Here is a 23756-nt window from a genome sequence, read left to right on the forward strand (position 1 = left end):
GGGTGCGGATCCGCGCGCGGGAGATCCGCTGCGGATTTTAAATCTCATTTTGCCCGTGGACATGAGCCCTAAAGCTTCTGCCCCCCCCCCCCCTGCATAAACTACCTCCTGTCATCGCATTTGTGTGTATTGTTTTAGCTGTGTAAGGATGCCTACGCTGCTAGGTCAGTCACCTTGTAAAAAGAAGCAGCTGTCACAGACCATTTAAATGTCCAGCTACTGTATGTGGAACCTCATGGCGGCCGAGTCACCAGAAGATGGCAACCCTGCTGTGCTCCTTCATCCAAGGCATCATCTAGTGGTGGAATGTCAATGTCTAGTGGACTTGTTGAACACTTCTAAACGGGTTGTCCAAGAAACAAACAATCCCCTATTTGTGGATGTATGCAAAACAAACAATGCCCTGTTGGTGGGTGTCTGACCACTGGGACGCATCATGGGGATCCCAGGTGTATCGGAATGAATGTAGAGATGGTCATGCCTGTGGACTACCATTCACTTCAGATGGACTTCCGGAGATGGTCAAGTGTAGAACTCCATCTGTGGCAATCCCATTTCTACTGGGGTAGCAGCCCATTCATTCAGAGACACGGACAGCCCCTGGCTCTTGGGATTGGTTGGACCCCCACGATCAGCAAATATTCTGTCATCTGGACAGGGAATAATTTGTGTCCATGTAACAACCCCTATAAAGCAGTTCCACCGCTCATCTGAGCTACTGTGCTTAGATGACCAAAGTGTGGGCTGCAGGTACCCCCGTAGATCTCCATGGCCTCTTCGTTTTGATGGCCATTGGGTTTCCCAGGGTTGGAGCCTTTGCTGGCCAAAGACTGGCTTAGATGAGCATTGGCAAACCTACTAATTTTATGGTGGTTAGATGACCACCTAATATGTTGGTGAGGTGTCTTGACTCTCACTTGCCGACAAATGTTGGATGAAAGAAGGATATTGGATTTCAGCATGCCCGATTTGTTCTCATGGGAGATGAGCAGCCACCAGATGTGTATAATAACTTACTCCTCTCTCCATATGGCTCAGCTTGGCTTGCGTATCAAAGAGGGCAGGAATATTGACAGGTGTCTAAGTAGTATGGTTGCCTTTTTTTTGGATGGGCCGTTTTAGTCCCAGAAAACCCCTTTTGATATTAGGGCTGCTTTCCAGGGATACAGACCTAGCGTGGCACTAAAACTTTTTTTTTTTTTTACTGTCTATTACGAGAACATTCCCAGTAAGACAGTAGGGCTATAATTTTTTTTTTTTTTCATAGAAAAGTTTATTTTTTTGCTAGGACATATCCTGCATTCTGCAAAGACAGATAAGAGAACTCATCCGATGACTCTAGATTAGTATTTGTAGAAGACAAGCGACGCTGATTCTGGTTGTGGTACATTGTATGTTTATGAGATGATGTGTTTCCGGCCCATAATGAACTCCAGATTGGGTGACGTCAGACGTCTTGCTGTGCTAGATCACCACATATCCGTGAGGACGAAGCGTATTTGTTTGCTCACTGCATATATGGCTTTTTTCCTCCGTGGAAGGATGAGCTGCTTGACTTCGTGTGAACACCGACTACTAAAATCATGTCCTATGAATTGACCTGGGCCTTAAAGGGGTTGTCCTATTAGTATGGCCTATTGTCTGTATGCTCTGTTACATTAGCTTTATGGTTGCCTCCTAAGCGCAGATTGTAATTGTATAGTAAAGGTTTGTTCACATGGAGGTATTTGCGCTGCATATTACGCGTCAAGTTTTTTGCGTGCGCAATATGCAGTGAATAGCACCCACTATTCAATGGGCTCATTCAAATGAGTTTTTTTTTATTTTTTATACGCAATGTACAGTTGTGTGAAAAATGTGGCATGACCTATTTTGGCACTTATTGCACACCAAAATAGACTGTTGAACTGAATGGGGGGTGGGGATAGAGAGGGATGGGGTGTTGGGGGGCGCAAATGGACAGTGACTATGCAGGAAACCTTTATATTCCCTGCATGTTTGTGCACCAGTTCAATGATCCTGTCTGCATTCTTTTTTGCATGTGCAAATATGCATGCCAGAGCGTCCAAAAAATGCATGTGTTACACTGTATTTGCATGAACAAAAATTGCTATTTTTACAACCAAAATGTGCTTACACTCGTGTGTGCGAGCCCTTATAGTCACCCCCATAGTAGTCCCAGGGATACTGCCTGCAATTACGATTACTGGCCACTACACAGGGTTCAGAGCAACGGCTTCTGCTATAACCCTGTGGTATCCTGGCGGGCGCTGCCTGAATAACCCCTTTAAGGTTTAATGCACGGAAAATGGGCCACATAAAACAAGGCGGAAAACCAGGTTCGACCCACGTACCTTGTGTTTGACATTTGTGTTCCGTTAGGATAAATGAATATTCCCAGTCATTGTTACAAGGCTTGTATGAAGAGTCTAACATTGACTTGCAGAAATGCTGCCTTCCAATAGGTGGTGCTGCAGAGGTATTGCTCCATCTCCCTTATTTGCATGTTACCCAGAAGAGCATAAATGATCGTTAGAAGTCTCCTCATTCATCTTCTCGGTACTCTCCCTAAGGAGAAAAGATAGACAACCGGTTTAATTGAACTTAGGGATTTGCAATAGATAGACAATTTTTCTTGGCTTGAAATATAAGCCTTACACCAAAAATAAGTCCTAGCTGCAGAAAAAACCCAAACAACATCACCTAAGCGCTATCCGCTCCGCCGCGACTCTTCAGGTCCGTAGCCCTTGTTTTCAGGCATCACTTCTTTGAAAATCTCCACCTCCAGGAAGCGTTGCCTCTGATTGGCCATTGAATGGCTGCAATTGGTTTGAGTGTTAGCATCAGTGATGCTTTTGTGTGTGAAAAAATCTCGCATTGCGTCGCTGTTACCCGCGATTTTATCGCAAGAAAGTTAATAGGACTTTCTAATGTTTAAAATTGCATTGCACGGAAATCGCAAGTGGATACACGGGAGATTCTGCGTGTACATTGTATACAATATCAGAGCAGTTTTATCACTCTGCAGCTAATCATTGTATGCGTTAACCTATTATTGTGCTCCTGGGCCTTTAAATAAGTAGAACCAGGAGGGCAGAGATACCTAAAAGCTGCCAGATTTTTTTTTTTTGTTTTTAGCAATGTTGATGTAATCCTGTAGTTTACGGGCAGTCAGCCGTACCAGATGATTTCCTGACATATATGCCACTTTATAGGCTTACATCACCCCAAGGTTCACGTGGTAAAAAGAACCAATACCATGTGGCATGCATCTTTCATCTTGCATGCTGTATTGCATTTTTTTAAATTTTTGCCTAAAAACTTTCTTTATTAGGAGTGAAAGATGGGTAATACAGATTTGCTGTTGTCACCAGATTGACTGATTCTAGAACATTTTTAGCCAACTGATATAAGGATGCCCCGAAAGCAATTGGTTATCTTAATTGCTACTAATGGTGACACCACAGGTCTTGCGAATAAACAGTAGGTGTACCCCTTTAAGAGAAAGTGAGGTGGCCAGACTTGTTTTGCTCAGGCCGTCTTCGTTAGATCTTTTTTCTCTATTCAGATGGTCTTCTCTCCACATGCTGCATGTTTTGTTCGTTCCAGTTGTTTTTTTATCACTTTGTGGTGTTTGTTTCAGATGTGGGCAATCTTGGGATTTGTTTCATCGCTGTCCTGAGAGCCCTTTGATGGCTGGAGAGGGCCGCCTCACTTGTTGCTGAGATCACTCACCATGAATGCCTGAAGTCAAGGACTTTCGGTTCTTCTAAGATCACACGCTCCTTCTCCACAGACATATGCAGTCTCTTATGACATCCGTTACGATTGCCTGTCAGTAGAAAGCGATCATCTGTGTGTACAGCTTGATCGCATGACTTGTGACGTGCGTAGAACATGTTGGGGACAAACAAGATGTTTCAAGGGTTGTCTTGAGTTGTAATTAAGTTAAACCCCATCCCCCATGCTGTAACATGACTAATTGGCGTATGCTCGCCCACTCCGTTGCCTGCTCCTTTGTTTCACAGGCTGCAGTCCCTTCCAGTTTATGGGACATCACAGGTGCTGCAGCCAATGACAGACCTCTACAATCCAGCACTGAGCTCTGTCATTGGCTGCCGCACCTGTGGCGTTCTGTAAACATGACATCAGAGGGGAGCACCCAACGGTTCCATATTCCCGAGATACAAATCTGCTTATTTAACAGTGGAACGTCGGTTGTGCCCGAACTGTTAAAACGGTTTTAACACGTGCGAGTTTTGTCCATTACGAGACTCTCAAATCTTGCGTGAATATGAACTTCTTTTGAATGGAGTCATATACATGAGCAATGTTTTGTAAACCATGGCAAGCTCTTGCCGATCTTTTGACGTGTCTGAAAGCCGCGCCGGAGGATCGCTACTTCACATAAGGGATGGGAGGCATTTTTGCCAGAAAAATTCCTCATCAGTGTGATAACGCGCGTGGGCGAGCGTGATATCTGGCATATTACTCAACGTCAGCACGCTAATGTGATCCAAACTGTATGAGGCAATGTAATTGCCTACGAGCTACTGCGTATAACACGGGCATACAGGTTGGTAAAACATATATGGTGGTGTGACCCAGCCCCATACAGTATATCGGTTGTGTCACTGGCGCCGGACACAACTGGTACCAGTTTGGTGCCCTTTTTGTACCGGGCTGGTGTCCACAGCCAGACAGACCGCATGCAGTATGTTTCTTTTTGGTACTGAGAGGCGTCAGGCATCAAAACTGACTTTCCGGATGCCGTGGATCATCCCATAGGTAAGTATGGCACCGGATGTATTAGTTTCCCTCCGGCATTTCACTACAATATTGGAGGGAAATATTGAAATCCGGCGAGATTTGTGGCCTGTGTTTTGCAGAAGTTGGTATTCGGTGCAGAGTAATATAATGGACCACCTCAATGAAACTTTTTGAGCATTTTGCAAATTGCCATCTCTGGTCAGATGTAGCGTAATAGTTTATATTCTGAGCGTTCACGCGTTTCTCGATGTTAGTTTGAAGGAAAAAAAGGGTTAACTGTGTAAATTGCTTCAGTGATTGTTTCAATGCTCAGTACTCTGAGAGAAGTAACCGCAGCAGACAGGAAATGAAAGCCGTACAAGCGCTCTGTGGTTGTTGTAATGCCACGTAACCCCACCGACCCCTTAATACTTGATGGGGTGTATTAGCCATTACCCATGTCCAGGATGTGCCCTATCCGGCATTTAAGTGATTTTTGTTTTCCCCCATGATGGAGCCAGAACCAAGGAAATCGGGAGTGGCGATGTGGACAGACCCTTAGGCTACCTGCACACCGGCGAGCGTGATATCAAGCCATGAAACTCGGCAAGATTTCACGCTCATGAAAAGTACAATCTACCTGCGGATGAGGGGCTATTTGTAGGCAAAAACGTTGCATCCGTGAAGTTCCAATCCTCTCGCGCAATATTGGATTGGAAGTGTTTTCCATTGATTTCAATGGAAAAGCTCACATCGCACTCGCGTGCGAAAGCCATGTGATACTTTAAAGGCCCCGTTGAAACCAATGGGCGATGTGTTCAGGGGGACGTGATAAGATCTCTCATGTATATGACTACATCCAGAAGAATGGGCTTCATATTCGTGTGCCTCGGAAGGGTGGAACAAACCTCAGGCTGCCTATTGCCTATGTCTGTGTTAATACATAAGTGTAAACACTAAGGCTAGCCTCACACGGACGTATGCGCAATTGTCTACGCCTTTTACATAACTTTTCTGTGCTATAAACAAAGCTTTTTTTTGTTTACTGTATTTTACCGTACTTTTTCTGCCCTCAGGCATTTTTTTTGGACATGGGCCCCCTCTTTACCCTTGATTAAAATGGCTAATAAGTCTAATGAATCCCAGACGAATTCTTTTTTTCCAGCGGAGTTATGCACTGTTTCAGACATTGCCTTCTGTAATGACCGCCTATTTGTCCACCCCCATTGACTCCTATGGGGATCTCTGGGGTGCAAATACGCAGAAAAATAAAACGTGTTTTTATTTTTTGTGCTATCGAAATGTGTGCGCCAAATTAAGGAAATGTTGACAAATCAATTAAAATCAATGGGTTCTAGTTCTGGTGTTTTGCTCAATTACGTCCGTGTGAAGCCGGCCTACGTATTGATGCCCTTTTTCTTGAGTATAATTTTTTTTCTTTTCTTCCCAGATTCTAAAAATGAAATGAAAGGGGTTTTCTAGGGCACCAAGGAACTAGACGGAAGTTCTTGGCTCGCTGGTTACATTCAGCCCTCACATGCTGCTGGAGTTATCAGCAATGCCATGTTGGGCTATAGACAATGCAGATGGAAGATCGGTACCAGAAGTATTGTTACAAACTTCTTACACTTCAGGATCTTTACCACTAATGTGACTGGTCCATTACTGAGCCTAACGAGGGGAGGGAGGCATTTGTCTTAAGTCTATAAAATAAGAGTTTACTTGGTCCTGTAATAACCGGTCAGACCATTATGAAAGGGCCTATTGAGAAATGCTTCCAAATCGTGATGTCAAATCATTTATACCGGCCCCAGGCAAAGGCCTTACATTTACACATTACAATTTGCCAAAATACATTGTAGTGTTGTAGATCTGCACAATGTGCTGGTATAGAGGCCCCAGTTACCATTTGTGTGCTCTGTGACTTAACCCTTTCCAATACATATTATAGTCTGGTTTTCCTAGGGGGCTTACTTTTTTTTTTTCTGCCATTATTCAATGGCGCTATCTCCTGGCTAAAGCCAGTACTGCATGAGGTGACATGTTAATTAGGCTCCGACAGCAGAGAGGCTGGCAATATACAGTAAGAGAACCCCGGCGGACGTCTTCCAACATCGGAGCTGTACAGCCTTAAATCATAATGTCTTCAGAGGTCAGACGGGATTGGAAAGGGTTAAGGCCGGTCACAGATATAGAGATGTGACCCTTTAATTAGGAAGTGATGTATATAATTTTTAGACAACTTTTTCTCCAAGTTTTGGCTTAACAGAACTTTATTTTATTTTTTCTTTTAGTCAGTAGACACCCAGTATATGAGCTAGTAGTATTTTAGTTTTTTCTTTAGTTTTTTTCTTTCTATCTAAAAACTTCAAATACCCCCCCCCCCCCCCCAACACTCCATTATATCATGTTGATCTTATTGTTACCACTGTGAATTACTTGTCTCTCTGTTCTCTTCAGGAGTCACTTATTTCACTCACCAGAACATCCTGTATGTGGAAATTGCATGGACTGTACCACACAGGCTTTTCACAGGAGGGACAGAAACCTGATCAGTTAGGCCGAATGCACACGGGCAGATTTTTGCTGCAGAATCTGCGTTGGGCGCCTTCCACTGGGTTCTGCAGCAATCTCCATCCATAGGATGCAATGCAAAAGTGATTGTTCCATGCACACGAGCAGGAATGAGCTGCAATTTCCACTGACAGAGGAAAATTGCAGCATGCTCTGTTTCGGAGCATTTTCTGCATGGATGGCTTCCATTGAAGTCAACGGAAGCAGTCCGATCTGCAGCATATCTGGAATAACCATTCCGGAAAATTTGCTGGAACCATGTCATTGCCTAGTGACGGCGCGGGGAAATCTGGACTGCGCATGTGCACCGGCCAGCACATCCACCGTACAAAAGAAAGGCGCAAACGGGTATGCAGGGTTGCCAGTCGTGGGCACGGGCGGATTCTGTGCGGGATGCCTCATGCGGAATCGGTGTGTGCAGTTGGCTTTTTTTGCTGTCACAGTTGTAGTGAAGTTGACAGGTCATCTTTTTGACTGTATCCGTATGGTCTTTAGCTTTTTCAGGTGAATATAGAGCATAATATTGATTACACTGTCCTTCCAGCAGGCAGAGATGGTACTGGGTCTGGCTGTTAATGTGATATCATGCGATTTTTGCTAGCTGACAGCATAGAGGAAGTAGGGGGAAATCTAAAACTGAAGTGTGTGTGTGTGTGTGTGTGTGTGTGTGTGTGTGTGTGTGTGTGTAATATACATTCTGAACGTCTACTATCACCCCCCCTGAGAGGTGTATGGATGGCCATTTATCTGAAAGGTAGCTAGTAGAGATGAGCGAACGTGCTCGGCCCCGCCCCTTTTTCGCCCGAATACCGCGATTTTCGAGTACTTCACTACTCGGGTGAGCCGGGGGGCGGGGGTAGCAGCGGGGAACAGGGGGGAGACCTCTCTCTCTCTCCTTCTCCCCCCCCCCCCCCCCCACTCCCCGCTGCAACCCCCCGCGCCGCCACGGCGACCCCCGAATTTTTCCGCCCGAGTACGGAAGTACTCGAAAATCGCGGTATTCGGGCGAAAAAGGGGCGGGGCCGAGCACATTCGCTCATCTCTAGTAGCTAGCTAAATGTCCATAGTAAAGGGGTTGTCTGGGATTGAAATAGACACTTTTTCCAATTCTTAAACATTTTTGTGTATAATTGAAGTCCGATGCAAAAGCATGCAGCTGTTTAAGAACCTTTTTCATACATTTGCATGTTTTTGACAGTCTCTTTGGTTTTATTCCTCTTGAGAGACGCTGTACTAAAATTAGCGACTTCAGAATGTACCTGTCATGTCGTTTGACAAATGTGATGTTAATTGGGTCAGGTTAAGCACAAGATAACATGTACTGTGCTCTTATTAATATTCATGCTCTAAATGGATTTAAAAGCTTGCCTCTCACTTCACTTCACCCCACAACGCGATTTTGTGTAGATTTTTCCTTGACATTTTTGAAATTGGAGTGATGGCTTAATCCTCGCTCCATGATCATAAATGAGATCTGATTTGGAATCCTACATTGTTGCTTGCATGTTTATGAGCACAATGAGTATAGATCAGACAGACTTGAGCCGTGAAACTCTGGAGCCTCAGAAATGGCGCTACTTGCAGCATAATGATGACGCCTCATGACCTATTCATATTGCCCAAAAATTGTTGTAGTAGCAAGTTGAACTTGCCTCAATATGACGGCTCTCCTTGCCTAAAACCATTGGTTGCACTATGTATGTTGCATCACGTTTTTTGTGCGTTGCTTTTCATGTGCTCCTTTAAAGAAAGGAAAAAACAGAGGAAATCTACTTCATGTTCACATTTTGTCTCTATTTTAACCCTTTTCAATCCACTGTCTGACCTCTGAAGACATTATGATTTAAGGCTGTACAGCTCTGATGTTGGAAGACGTCCGTCGGGGTTCTCTTACTGTATATTGCCAGCGTCTCTGTTGTCGGAGCCTATCCAATGTGTCACCTCATGCAGTACAGGCTTTAGCCAGCAGATAGCGTCATTGTATAACTGCAGAAAAAGAGTAAGCCCCCTAGGAAAACCAGGATACAAATTGGATTGGAAAGGGTTAAGATCCCTTCTACATGGGAGGTTATCTTCCAACAGCCATCCCATGCGCTGCCGCTTGGTGATGACTTGCCCTTTTATACAGGAATGGTGCAGTGCATGCTGGCGCAGCCGGTGGGGATCCTTCTGGCCGCCTGCCTCCATCCACAGTAAATGGGAATCACTCAATTATTGAGCGGCTCCTGTTTACAGAGCCCAACAATCACTTGGGTTTTTTCGTTATGCTAAAAACCAACCAACTGTGGCAGGTGAGCAAATATGTGGTACATACATTATCCTACGAAAGTACTTGGACACCCATATCAGTAGAATAGATTGTGTTATGAACATGTTGCGTGTCCTCAGCTATGCTACATAAGCTGTAGACCCTTGGAGGTGTCAGCCATAGTTTGTGATGGGAACTGCACACTTTTGGATGTACCGGTTATACAGCTGCACGCACACAAGCCAGCCGTCATGATGTACGATGCGTTGGCCCGTCTACAATGGTGCAGAGATCGTAGTCATTGGACAGTTGAGCAATGGAAGAATGCTCATGGAGCAATCGGTTGCACTACTACGTCTTCAAATCAGATGGAGGTACCCGGGTGTGGAGAACACTTTTTGCCTAATTGTGTTGTGTCAACCGTTAAATAAGGCGGAGCCTCTGCTATGGTCTGGGGATGTTGGTTGTATTGGCAAGAACCATGAACACGGAGGTGAACCCTGACATTCTAGACAATAATGTGCTGCTGGCAATGTGGTAATACTCTAGGAATGGTCAGCCATACTTCCAAGATAAAAATGTGTTGTGACAACGCTGTTTTAAGTTGAGGCTATGGATGTTCTACACCTGGACTGGCCTGTACAGAACCCGAACCCTATTAAACATCTTTGGGACAAACTGGTATGTTGGGTCAGGAAGCATGAACAGCGTTATCATCTTTGGGAGAACTCGCCAGACATTTGCAGGTTGATTTGAGGGAAATAATAGTTCAAGTATATTGAATGTTAGTAGAAAGCATGCCGCTGACAATATTGGAAGTATTAACATATGGGTCATTCCGTGTCAGTTCAACCAATGCTCCCGGTTGACCATCTCAGATTTCAATGAAACTTTGCACAAAGATAGACCCTGACCCTAAACTAAGATAGCCAGAATATTAGGCTTCAAAGTGCTTTGGTTCACGAGCTACAGGTCATGTGATTACAGCGCGCAACCTGAAAAAAGTGGCGATTTCAATCCATTGCCAAGCCAGTTCCAATGACTCTAGAGCAATGAAACTTCACACACTAGGAGAACTTTTGGTGCTGAATCCAGCTAAGCTCCTCAGACTGCCACTCTTATCATCATTCTGCCACCATTGCATGTTAAAACAGCTGAAAAATTCTATCGCGCAAAATAAAATTCATATTTTAAGCAGTAATAACTCATAATCAATGCAATCCAACTCAGCTATGAATTTATCAATGTGTACTCCATAGAAATGTTTCTCATTATTCACATTATGGACCCAAAAGGATGCATAGCTCTTAAGATACAATGAGTCAAAAATGGCAAAAACCACTTTTGCTAATTTTTCCCTTTTTCAAAGGTGAAAATCGGAATGTACTCCATTTTTTTTTTCTTTTCATTTTTGTTCTATTTGGAAGAGAATTTTTTGCTCTACAAGATTCGATGTTTTTCATTTTGTTCCCAGACCTTCTAGATGGGAAAATATCAATGCCTGTGAAGGTCCTATGCACTTGCGGACGTCAAATAATAAAATAAGTGTAAGTTTTGCATGGATGTATAATTAGTTTAGAAATCATGAGAAGGTAAATTATTTTTGGAATGAGACGACTTTTTGTGCTCAAGAAACGTATGTGATCAAAAATTGCATGGCGAGTTCAGGTGAGCCACAAGCTTTGGCCTAAGATGGTCAGAATATCATTGAGTGTTGCATAATGATTGTGGTATATTACAGTGATCACTGGGCTTATTTAGCACTCTATCCATATTGGATACTAAGATTAGCTAAGGCTAGCATTTGTGTAATAAATAACTAGTTTTTTTTTTTTTTGTCCTATAAATTTTAGTTTGCTTCAATTCTGTTAGGTTTCCATTCATTTTGACATCAATGCAAGGAAACAAGGAAAAGTCTAATTCAGTTTTTCTGCTCCAAAAACCGATGGAAAGCTCTAACTGAGCCGTAACGCTGATGCCAATGAGCCCTGATGTCAATAAATATATTGCGTCACTTGTACTAATCCTGAGTTACAGCTTGTATTATAGGCCAGAGCTGCGCTCACTATTCTGCTGTTTGCTCAGATTGTTCTTGGGTATGGTTTCCGTTTACAGGAGGTCTTAGGCCAGTGTAGCCATGTTGAGCAGGCTTCTACCCTCACAGACCTTTGGGTTTATAACACTGTTGTACAATGCAAAAAGTAGTAAAAAAAAAGTGCCCTCTTAAAGGGCACCTGCCAGTATGCAATTATGAAGCTGGCTGTAGCGTCTAAAGAGGTCTCAGTGAAAAACATCCATTTTGGGGTTAGTTAGGAAAAAAAGTGGATACTTGTGCAAATGAATGACAGGACAGTACGCTGTACTTCGCTGCACATGTTCCGGATGATACTGGAGATGACTTCCAGACTCTCCATAGCTAATGCTGATCTGGCCCGTTATCACATGATCATAACCCAGCTGCATTGGTCCAAAGCTGCTGATGGCTTCCTTTTTAAAGCGATCCTTAGAGCACATGGGGTGGGGTATTATGACCTGCTGAATTATTTGGATGTTCTCCCGATTCCTAGGCACCTTTTTAGTCTTCTAAGATGGCTGCAGCACTTCTCTGACTACCCATTGCATATACTGTGCATTGCTAGTCTGACACAACACCGACTTTCTGATTGGCCAGCTCTTCTCATACGACTCACTGGCCAAATGGAGAGCAGCATGTCTTAGACTACCTATGCACAGAGTAGTGATATGGGCACTGTAACCATCTTGGAAGAACAAGGAGCTGCCCTGATACTGGTGGATCTGTGGCAGGACGGAACAAATGGAGTACCCAGGATAAACCGGAAAGCCGCTTTCACTTTCCCCCAGCAGGATGAGCTCTGTTAATTCTACAGGAAAAATACATTTATAGTTTTGGACAAACAGAACTCGTTCTACCTGAAATGGCTGTAACTTCTGGTGCCGTCAGCACTACTGACATTAGGCCAATATTCTGCATGTTGGTAGCACTTACACACCCACAACTACAGCCACTTGAAGTGGGTCCGGGAATATTGAATTTACAGCCCACACTTTTCAGTGTGTTGAGAGGGAGGGGGAGGAGGGATGAGCAGATGGCATATAAGATTTGTGATTGTTCTATTTTCCCCTCTGTCCCAGAGGGTAACATGGACTTTTCTTCATGTTATCACTCCCCCCCCCCCCCCCCATTCCATCCCCAGAAAAGGAGTAAAAAGATGAAGACTTGATCATCCAATCACTCCTCTATACCATTTAACTCTGCAGATCCCGCAGTCATTGCTGACCGCAGCATGTAAGTGTTTTTATGCAAAAGTTTTTTTTTTCTTCTTACACAAGGCTTTAAATATTAAGAAAAGAACAAAAAAAAGCACATAATTGCTATTGCCACATCATTACAAAGCATACTATAAAATATTAATTATTTATGAATTCCATAAAGAGTTAAAAAAGAGTTAAAAAAGGCCAAACTAGCAGTTTTGTTAATCTTTTTTTTTTTTTTTCCTTTAAATGGCAATAAAAAATCAAAATATTGTGTAAATACCTCAAAATGGTACAAATAAATACAAGTTGTCCCACAAAAACAAGAACTCGCACAGCTCCATTGACGGTAAAATAAAAATGCTCCGACCTTGGAATGTGTGACGCAAAGTCTTTTTGTATTAATAGTTACACAATAGATTATATATACCCAAGAATGGTGCCATATCAAATATACAACTCGTCCCAAAGAAAACAAGCCCATACGGCTATGACCAGAAGTTATGGCTCTTGCTAAGTGGTGATGAAAATTGCTTAATGGTTAAGACACAAAAAAGGCTGGAGATAAAGGGGCTTATCTTCATCACAACGGAGCGCCTCCCTCTGTGTAGCGGTGGCAAATGGCTCCATGATAATCCCCGACCTCTATGATGTGTGAGGCATATAGAGAGGTGGAGTAGGGCCGATGTACCGCCGCAGTCTGGAGCCCTCCACCAGCTGTGGATGTGGTCTTACATCAGCTCCGTTGTCTCCATTGTTCCTCAGCGTTGTCTGAAGAATGTCCTTGGAGGGGAGATTCGGAATTGGAACTTGACTGACGTTCAAACGTTCGGCATTTCCTATTTACACGTTTCATGTTCTTGGAATTACAGTGAGAATATAAACAATGATTAGAGAACGTGAAATGTGTTTTAGTTTATTACTGGAGATGAGCGGTGACTCTCGCGGCTCCCAAGTGTCGTTATCCGCAGCAGCCTTCTCCGGAAGTGGCCTGTTTTTAATTAACTATTGGATTTTCGTTGAAGACCATGGATCTGCTTTCTGCAGGGTCGTCTAGTTTGTGCTCCTTTTATGGTAAAACTGACGAGCGCGATTGTATTTTCTAAATATTGCTAGTATTGCCTATAAAGAAGTTCAGCACAGTTGACCGTGGAAGAGGTGCCAATGTTGGTTTACGAGGGCGAGGTATTGGGCTTCCGCAATACCCGTCTGGGAATACTTTGTATTGCAGTCCACATTGCAACATCCGTCAGGCAATGCTGAAAGTGAATGTTACATTCTTTCAATTTCACTGAATTTGTCCTTGTTTTAGTTAAGGGTGCGCCTGCAGTTCTGAACTTATTCTAATGCTTTTTGATCACTTGGATTATCCCATTATATGGACGTCAATATAGGATCTGTTTCTGGGGTCCTTTTTGGACTGTATTGTGGTGATTAGTATTTTCTTTCCCGTGGCTGATCATATATGTGTTCTATCTACAGATGGATTTACAGTGCGCCTAGATAACGAAGTCTCATCATACCGTTCGCCTCGTCTTACCATTTAAGGTAATCTTTTATTAGTAGTTTTTAACATCTTGTGTTTTTAAACATGTTTTTGGGACTGCAATATTGACGATATATCAACTTCACCCAGTCAGCCTATACATGGTTTTCACCCTGTCACTGGGGAAGGAGATTAAGAATAGGGTGCAGGCAAAGCAATAAGCAAACAGCCATGATTTATGGGATTAGTACAATAAACTGCAGACTGTATACTTCCCCTCCTCGCTCTGTTGTTTTTCAGCCCTGCACACCACTGCACTGGGACCTGAAGGCGTCCGTTTCTACTTGTATTTGGAGGTGCATACAACATCCTGATGCTGAATGACGCCAGGGCACAATGCACGGTATCCCGAGCAGAGTGTGAGGGAGAAGTATAGAGTCTGGTCTACGGACTCAATATTTGTTTTGCCTTGTCTGGGACTTGAATAAAGGCCCATTTACACATGATTATTGCTCAAAATTCGCTCAAACCATCGTTTGAGCGATAATTGTGTGTAAATGCTTTCATCTTTCACTCTTCGGCTGATCGATGATTTTTAGGTGAGCTTAAAATCCATCATTAAGCTGGAGAGAAGATGACACTGACAGCATGCTGTTTGCCGTCCATGGTGGTGTATTCTCCACGGGAGCACTGATAACAATGTAATTATCTTTACAGGTAAATGGACACACACAAATTTTTGCTTACCTTGCCTGGCCAGAACTGATCGCCAGGCATGTCCCCTCCATCTGGCATCTTCTGTGGTTTCTAGAAGCAGAGCAGGAGCAGTCAAAATGACCGCTTCCTGCTCTGCTCCGCCCGTCAGCCACTTCTGGGGTGAACGGACGGGCCGCCCACAGCAAGCACGTCACAAGCAGTGCTTGCTGTGGGCGGCCCATCCGTCCTGGCTGAACGCCGAGATTCTGCGTGTGCGCAGTGGAGACGCGGCCCGTCCTGACTCATGTCAGAGGGCACCTCTCCACTGCGCATGCGCGGATTCCCCAAAGGGAGGGGGTGGGGGCTTGTCGGAGGAAGAAGAGGAGCCTGCTGGGAGATGACCCTGCTGCAGAACAACATCAGGAGCAAAGGTAAGTAAGATTTTTATGTTTTAGCAGCCATTAATCATGGGTTCCCATTAAACAGACCAAGGAACAATGGCTGCTAAAGCATAAAAATTGGATTCATGTCAGAACCCCTTTAGCTTTAGGGGTCTTGTATGTAAATATAAGGAGGGGGGTCCCAATTTTATAACTTCTGGGATCTAGCTACGTGTATATTTAGGAGGTCTCTTCTGGTATCTGAATACTGTATTTTGAAGGATCTGGATTGGTGATCTCAATTAAAGGGAACCTGTCACCCCCCCCCCCCCCTTAAACACCATAAACTAAACTATGGTGCTGTTAGGGGCTGTGGCAGTGAGTCGGGGCCTATATTTTTTTTTGTTCTCCAGTCAGCGGTAGGATATATAGAACTGCAGTCATAGAAGTAGAAAACCGGGTCCTCCAATTCATGCAGAAGAAAGACCAAGTGACCGGAAGCAATTTATGTTGATGTTTCAATAAAGACTCCATTCTTCTCCATGAATCGCAGCACCGCGGTTCCTATATCGGCAGGTAGCGGATGATGTCAGCGCGTTGGAATGTAGGGGTCTTCTTGGGTCACATTTTCAGAAACTCTTCTGTTCTCTCCGGTTGCTGCATACCTTACCCAAGTGTTGCTGGTAACTTCTGTAGGTGAGGGGCTGCTCACATCACGTATTAATGTATGTTTACCCTATACGTTTAAATGTACATAAAGTACATGTTATATAGAGAACTATATTTTCCATACAGAAGAGTATGAAAGCTTGGCATGCTACACTTTTATAGCCCACAAAAGTACACAAATGTAAGGGAGGTAACCAAAGACAAAAGTATTCTCTGTGGGTCTGCCTTGGGGGTCATTCACATGGCCATATGCGTAAAACAGTGCCTGCATTACAGCGTTTTTCCATAGGGCAGCGATTGTGCATTGCGTATGACAGCGTATGTCGTACACACCGTCATGCGAAGTGTGGCTATTTATTTTTTTTAATTCTCCGCTCTCTTAGCAGCGTTGTGTATTAACCCTTTCCAATCCAATTTGTATCCTGGTTTTCCTAGGGGGCTTACTCTTTTTCTGCCGTTGTACAACAGCGCTATCTGCTGGCTAAAGCCAGTACTGCATGAGATGACACATTGGATAGGCTCTGACAGCAGAGAGGCTGGCAATATACAGTAAGAGAACCCCAACGGATGTCTTCCAACATCAGAGCTGTACAGCCTTAAATCATAATGTCTTCAGACGTCAGACAGTGGATTGGAGAGGGTTAAACACAATGTATTGAGTATGTACAGCGTTTGGGTGCAGCCATAGAGAACAAAAAGGCTGTATGTGCCTTATAAGCAGTTAAATTGAACATGCTGTGCGTGCATATTACCAGTGTACGCAATTGAAGAAACGCTAGACTTGAGAGGAACATGCGGAAATAAATCTATTTGAATTGCCGCCATGTACTGCGTGTTATACGTGCGTACATTATGTACCTAGTACGCAATTCAAATACGTTTGTGTGATTGAGCCCTTAGTCTGTGGGTACATAAAAGCAATTTGTTCTAATGCGTTTCTTTTTTCCTAAACATGATGTGAACAGCCCCTTAGTTCAGTTTTTGGGTGTTTTTAAAAAAAATTTTTTTTTCCATGTTCTATGCATCACAATGTAATTACTACCCATGGTGAACCCACAGATTAATATCTAGACTGGCTTCTGCTGTGTTTTAAATGTAGCCACTATCATTCAAAAAATCGTTAAAACGAACGAAAGATGACATTAATCGTTCAGTTTAAACACGAGCCGACGGCCGAATGAGAATTGTTGATTCTTCAACATAAAAATCGTTGGCTTGTTCACTTATCGTAGCATTTAAATACGAATGTGAGACGCAGAACGGGAAGTGACCGGTTCTTAACGATGATCTTACTGGCTAAACGGGCTGCGCGACTGCGAGCGAGGTAGCCACAGCATCACTCATTTGCTAGTTCAAACAAGAATTGGCTCGTCTAAAAGGGACTTGAGTAAAGACGCTTCACCAGTTCATGTCCCATTTGTAGGTGGAAGTAATGGAATGAATTGTAAGCTTGCATGACAGTGGAGGCATCCGCCATGTGGCTGTCTTGTGATCCGTCAGCAGAGCGCAAGGCTTTGGAGAAGTGGTTTTTGGCTACAGATGCAGTGGATCCGTACAGAGTAGGCCTTCAATGGGGCAAATCTGTTGATTTCCTGACATTCTGCACAGAATCCGTGTCAACAAAGAACTTTCCCCCCTCAAATTGTCCATATAGATTATGGCACAGACTTGTAATCCGCCGTGTGGGCAGGGCCTGAAATCTTCCCCTAATTCATAAATAACTTTTGGCAACTGCTATGATGGCTTGCCGCGGCCTGCATGTGGCCACTTCCACACCGGCATAGTATGGGTGCAGTGTAGCACCTGAATTCTTGCTGCAATACCTGGATCTTCCGCGGTTGAACTCTGTTAAGGCCCCCATAGATTTCCATTAAGCTGAACTGTGCAGTCTCGGTTTGCCAGCCATAAATACATGTGAAGGTGATCTAAGATCGGGGCCCTTCCACATTGTCATATGGCCATACGTGAAACACGCACAAAAACTAATGCAAGCATAGCGTATAACAGACCCATAGGCTAGAATGGGTTACGCACAGTCAGACAATGCGTACGTTTGAGGTTTAGCAGGGCACACATTCCTATGTTTTTTGTTTTTTGTTGTTTACACGCACATAATACACAGTGAATGAAGCCCATGAAAGTACATCGGTTTTCACTGATCTGTTCACACTTGGGTATATTCATTGCGTATGATGCATAAAAAAGAACGCAGCATGTTCTATTGTACTGTGTATTACACGCAATGGAGCTCTATTCTCCATGGGTGCGTAATAAACGCTGTACATGGGCAATTACATTGCGTATGTACGATATTTATACGCAACTACGCTAAATGGCAGAACTGAAAGTTTTAAACAGTGTGTGAGATAAGCTGTTGACACAATCAGAAATCCCTGCGTCTCACACAGCGGTAAAATGCTGGCATGAGCCCTGCTGTACTATGTTTTTTGTGATCAGATAAATGCCTTAGGTCGGGCTCTAATATTTGAGAATTTTCCTTCACAGTTGTGGATACAAATTGCGTATTCTGCGAGCGGAAGAAAAGTGGCAGCATGCTCTATTGTGCCACAAAATCCGCGTGAACGGCCTTCATGTTAATGGAGGTACCTGACCCGTAGCCTCAATAATTAACATTGCAGATAGTCTACGGGTACCCGCGTCATCGCTGAGCGACGGCACGGGAGATACAAACACCCCCCCCTCCCCCACTACTGTGCATAGCTGCCTGTGAGCCTCTGCGATCATATAAACGTATCAAAACCTATACAACCCTAATGATTTTAAATACACACGGTACTCTTAAGAACACGTGTTTTCCCATTTTGTTTCATGTACGTTTCTTGCACGTGTGGACGGGCCCGTATCTAGAAACAAATCTTCCGGTTGGCCGTCCTACCATGGAGACGGGATGGTCCCCTCCTGCACTACTCGTTGGGGTCTTACTACCTGCACTTTAGATTCTGGCATTTCCCTGGTGAACATTGCAGACTAAAGTGCCAATATATGTGTATTTTTTTACTATGTGTCACAAAAGTGTTTAACCTCTTAATGATGCGGCCATTTTTCTCTTTCCATTTTCGTTTTTTCCTCCCCCCTTTAAAAAAAAATCGCAACTCCCTTATTTATCTATCGACGTCGCTGTATGAAGGCTTGTTTTTTGCAGGACGAGTTGTATTTTTCAATGGTGCTATTTAAAGTACCATATAATGTACTGAAAAACTCTAAAAAAATTCTAAGTGGCGTAAAACGAAAAACCCAACATTTCGCCATCTTTTAGTGCCTCTTGCTTTTATGGCGCACAAACGGCAACAAACGACATGATAACTTTATTCTATGGGTCGGTACAATTACTACGATACCAAACTTGTATATATTTTTTTTTTTTTCAAAAACATTAAATTTTTTTCAATTATATTCTGCCGTCATTTTGTGCGCGCGATAACTTTTTTATTGTTCGGTCGACGTAGTTGAGCAAGGTCTCATTTTTTGTGGGATGTCCTGTAGTTTCTGATAGTACCATTTTAGAATACATATGACTTTTTGATCGCTTTTTATTGCGTTTTTTCTGGGAGACAGGGTAACTAAAAAAGTGCATTTCTGGCGTTCTTCATTTTTTTTCCCGGACGACGTTCACCGTGCGGGAAAAATAATGCACTACTTTGATAGTTCGGACTTTTACGGACGCGGCGATACCAAATACATATTTTTTATTATTTAGATTTTTTAATAATGGATATGGCAAAAGGGGGGTGATTTAAACTTTTATTTTTTTAACATTACTTTGAAGTCCCCCTGGGGGACTTTAAGATGCGATGCTTTGATCGCTCCTGCAGTATGACGTAATGCTATAGCATTACATCATACTGCTTTTTGACAGGCAGTCTATCAAGCCACTCTGTGTAGATGGCTTGATAGGCAGTCTGTTAAGGCAGCCCTGGGGCCTTTCGTTAGGCCCCCGGCTGCCATGACAACTGCACGGCTCCCCTGATCTCACTGCGGGGGGGCCGTGCGGGACCCCCGAACATCGTTCGGGGCATTTAAATGGTTAATAGCCGCGATCGGCCGCGCAGCCGCTCGCGGCTATTGCCCGCGGGTGTCAGCTGTTATAAACAGCTGACGCCCGCACTGTATGAAGAGAGGTTGCATCGCAACCTCTTTTCATACATACCCCGCGGCCACAGGACGTAAATGTACGTCCTTGGTCGTGAAGGGGTTAAATATCCATGCCTCTTCGGATCGATTTTATTTAAGTCCCAATAAGAACCCTGTGTTTTTTTCGGAAGCTTGCTATAACATCATGTCTTTTTGTTAGCCATTAAAAGGTATCATACCTACAAGATTACTTGGTTTCTCTAACTGAGAACAATCACATTTTTACTATTCCAATGCATTAAAGAGCATCCGGTCATACAGTTTCCATACAGAGCGGCTGTCTGTCTGAGGGTGGTCCGTCTTCCTTATGACGTATGGACAAGAGGTTTGTGTTGATGAGCTAGATACTATATGAATAATCAGCAGTTCTGTAACTTCTGAGCATGGGACGTGTCATCGGTACTTCCAGGTTGGCATGTTGATTCTTGCCATCTAACATGATGAGCAGCACTTGTCAGGTCAGGCTCTGCTGGGGTGAAGCGTGCTGTGTTGGAAATTCAGGTCATACCAGTTATTGGTGTGTGATATGTAGTATATCAGATGTGCAGGTGCGTGACGCCAGTGCACTGACAAAGCAGACCCTTTCTTTGCAGCTGTCTTTCGGCTGCTGATATAAGGTTGGGGTGTTCCTGTGGTTTAACACTCATCTCGTATCTTACTTCATAAAGTGTGAAGTCGGCTCCGGAGCTGCATTCACACAACTAGCAGTGTAAAAGGGGGTGCGAACGTAAGATATCTTCCCGGTTTAACGCATTGAATGTATTTGCAGTGTAATGAAAATGTTCGTATTATAGTTTTTTGAAATTGATAATTTTTGATCATCTTTGCCGGCAATCGGTAAATTCTTAAATAACTTTCGGAAGCCCTGATTGCGGCTGCTCACGGCGATGACAGGGGGAGAGCGCTGCTAATAAGAACGCAGCAAGTTGTGGTTAATAGATAAAAATATGTATTTTTTTCTTCCTTGAGAACTTCCTCTTTGTTTGCCTTAGCCTCAGTTTTGCCTCGAGTGACTCAGACAGCCAACGTATCCACCGCCCAAGTCAGCATTTCAACTGTAGTGTTTATCACATGAAAGTCATGTTACTTCACCGTTAAACTGCTTGACTTTAATACCCGAAGGCTGAGTTCATGTCTGTGTCAGAAGTTCCTTTCAGAGACTCTGGCACAGATCCGGCGTAACATACCGGCCGAAATAGAGCAGCATCTAGGACTTTATGCCGGACAGCGTATTGTAACCCAGACTCTATTATAGTCAATGGGGTGTGGTCAACACTGTATGGCCCCGTTATAGGACACATCCACCTGGCCAGGTATTGCTTTTACCTGCTCCAGTGGCTCAACAAAAGAACGGAAGTTCAAGCAGCGTCCTTAATACTGGTGTGAAGCCAAGGCCTTATGTCTACGGGTGGATTAGAATTGCGAAATCCGCTTGAAAGAGCCACAATTCAAGCCGCCCGTAGGGAAGAATGGGCGTCCGCCTTGGAATTAAAGCATGCGGATTTGTTTTGCGGAAAACAAATTGCAGCATGCTCCATTTCAGTGCGGATTCCCCGCGGACGGATTCCATTGAAGTCAACGGAAGTCGTCCGATCCGCAGCTGACACTGCAGACGTGCTGCGGATCCCATAAAAGCAGGAGTTTAAAAAAACAAAAACCCTGTACTGCGCATGTCCGACTCCTGTCGCTTCCGCACTACAAGAGGCAGAAGACCTGGATGGGCGGATCTGATTTGTGGAATCTGCATGGGTCACCCGTGCGGAAGATCCGCAAATCAAGCTGCCCTTAGGCAAGCATGGGCGTCCGCACCTGAATCAAAGCATACAGATTTGTTTTGAGGACCTTTTTTGCACGCTCCATTTCACTGCGGTTTGTTTCCGTGAGCATGAATGAATACGTGAAAATACATGTTTTACTGCGGATGTTCTGTGCAGATGGCGATCGTGGGTTCCGCAATTAAAATCTGCTCATGTAAACCCAGCTCAAGGCAATTAACCCCATAGTAACCCCCTCCCCTTTAAAAATTTTAAAAAAAATCCTTTATTCATCGACGTCGCTGTATGAGGGCTTGACTTTTGCGGGAGAAGTTGTATTTTTCAATGGTAATATTGTGCCTTAGAAATCGAGAAAAAAAAATGAAATTTCGCCATCTTTCAGTGTTTCTTGTTTCTACGGTGCACGAATTGCAACAAAATTAACATAACTTTCTTCTATGGGTCAGTATGACTTCTACAATACCGAACTTCTATAGTGTGTTTTTTTTTTTTGTTTTTTTTTTGTTTTTCCTTCTCTCCAAAGATATTTCATTTTTTAAAATGATTTTGTGCCACTATCTTCAGTGTGCAATAGATTTTTTTATTTTTCCCTCTATATAGTTGTGCGAGAGCTCATCTTGTGCGGGACGTCCTGTAGTTTCCGTTGGTACCATTTTGGAATGCATATGATGTTCTCTTCTTCCTTCTGACGTTCATCATGTGGGGTAAATGATGCATTACTTTGATAGATAGAATCTTTACGGATGCACAGACTGCTTCCGTTGTAGTCAATGGAAGCCATGTGATCCAATTGAATTGAGGACGGGCCGCGGATTCCATTGGAAAGCAGGCGGCGCTTCTGCACAAATCTGTAGTGAGGAAAGTTGAAGACCCGGATAGGCAAGCAGTGTCCTCGTCTGCGGGCGGGTCAGATTTTGCTGCGGGCTCCTGCAATCTGTGGGATTATCATGAATCCCTTCTGAAAACCGTGCAGGTTGCTGTAATCAATGCAACATGTGGCTAGATCTGCACTACAATTTCATGTTTGAAAGACTGGATATTGGGGATTAGGGAGCTAATGCAATTGTTTTGCTGATGCAGTGAATTTTCAACCTGTGGTAAGTGGCTTCCTCTTCACAATCTCACTTTTTCGGTCTTGTGGGGTTTGTGATGGATATAAAGTTTTGCACTTGAAATGAGTCAACAAGTAACTTGTGGTAGGATGGAGGCCAGGTGAGTATTACACTTATTATTTAATCACCTTATCACTCACCAATGAGGGATTAGACAATCTCTAAAAATTTATGACCCTTGCAAAAATATCTTGGAACATTAAACTGCGGTTTTCTGTCGTTCTCTTAATGTATCAAGGTAAATACATCTAATTTTGATGTCCTTTTTGAGTTTCCATGGCTTAAAACTGTTTCACAACCACTCTGTTCAACCTTCCCAGTTGCTTCTGACAAGGACATGTGATAGCTGCAGCCAATCACTGGCCACAGCAGTGCCAGTGATTGGCTGCAGCAGTCACATGTCCTGCTCAGCTGCAACCAGGAAGTACAGAGTGGTTGTGAAGCAGTTTTCCAGTTGCAGTTATGTGTCATAGTTTTCATCCATGTGTTATTTTGTGTGGTTTTTCTTATAACTTTTTTTAATTTTTCTTCCCTTAGGTGGTTCTCTGGATTTGAAAACCTGAAAGATTTGATGTGCCGAAGGTATGCAAATAATTACTTCAGAATGTTTGTACTTTTTTACCGTCACATGTTCGATTGAGA

At 43.6% G+C, this 23756-nt stretch overlaps 1 protein-coding gene across 1 annotated transcript in view; it reads left to right on the plus strand.

The window, feature by feature from the left end:
• The window catches only part of NCK1 (NCK adaptor protein 1), a 95768-nt gene that overhangs the window by 15849 nt on the left and 56163 nt on the right, over positions 1-23756 (plus strand). Inside the window, exons 2-3 of the mRNA XM_066598068.1 lie at positions 14327-14392; positions 23652-23696. The gene's annotated coding sequence lies outside the window, so the exon portion shown is untranslated. The remainder of the gene's footprint in view (positions 1-14326; positions 14393-23651; positions 23697-23756) is intronic.

This window comes from Eleutherodactylus coqui, chromosome 1 (genome assembly GCF_035609145.1).
Source record: "Eleutherodactylus coqui strain aEleCoq1 chromosome 1, aEleCoq1.hap1, whole genome shotgun sequence".
Classification (NCBI taxonomy): domain Eukaryota; kingdom Metazoa; phylum Chordata; class Amphibia; order Anura; family Eleutherodactylidae; genus Eleutherodactylus; species Eleutherodactylus coqui.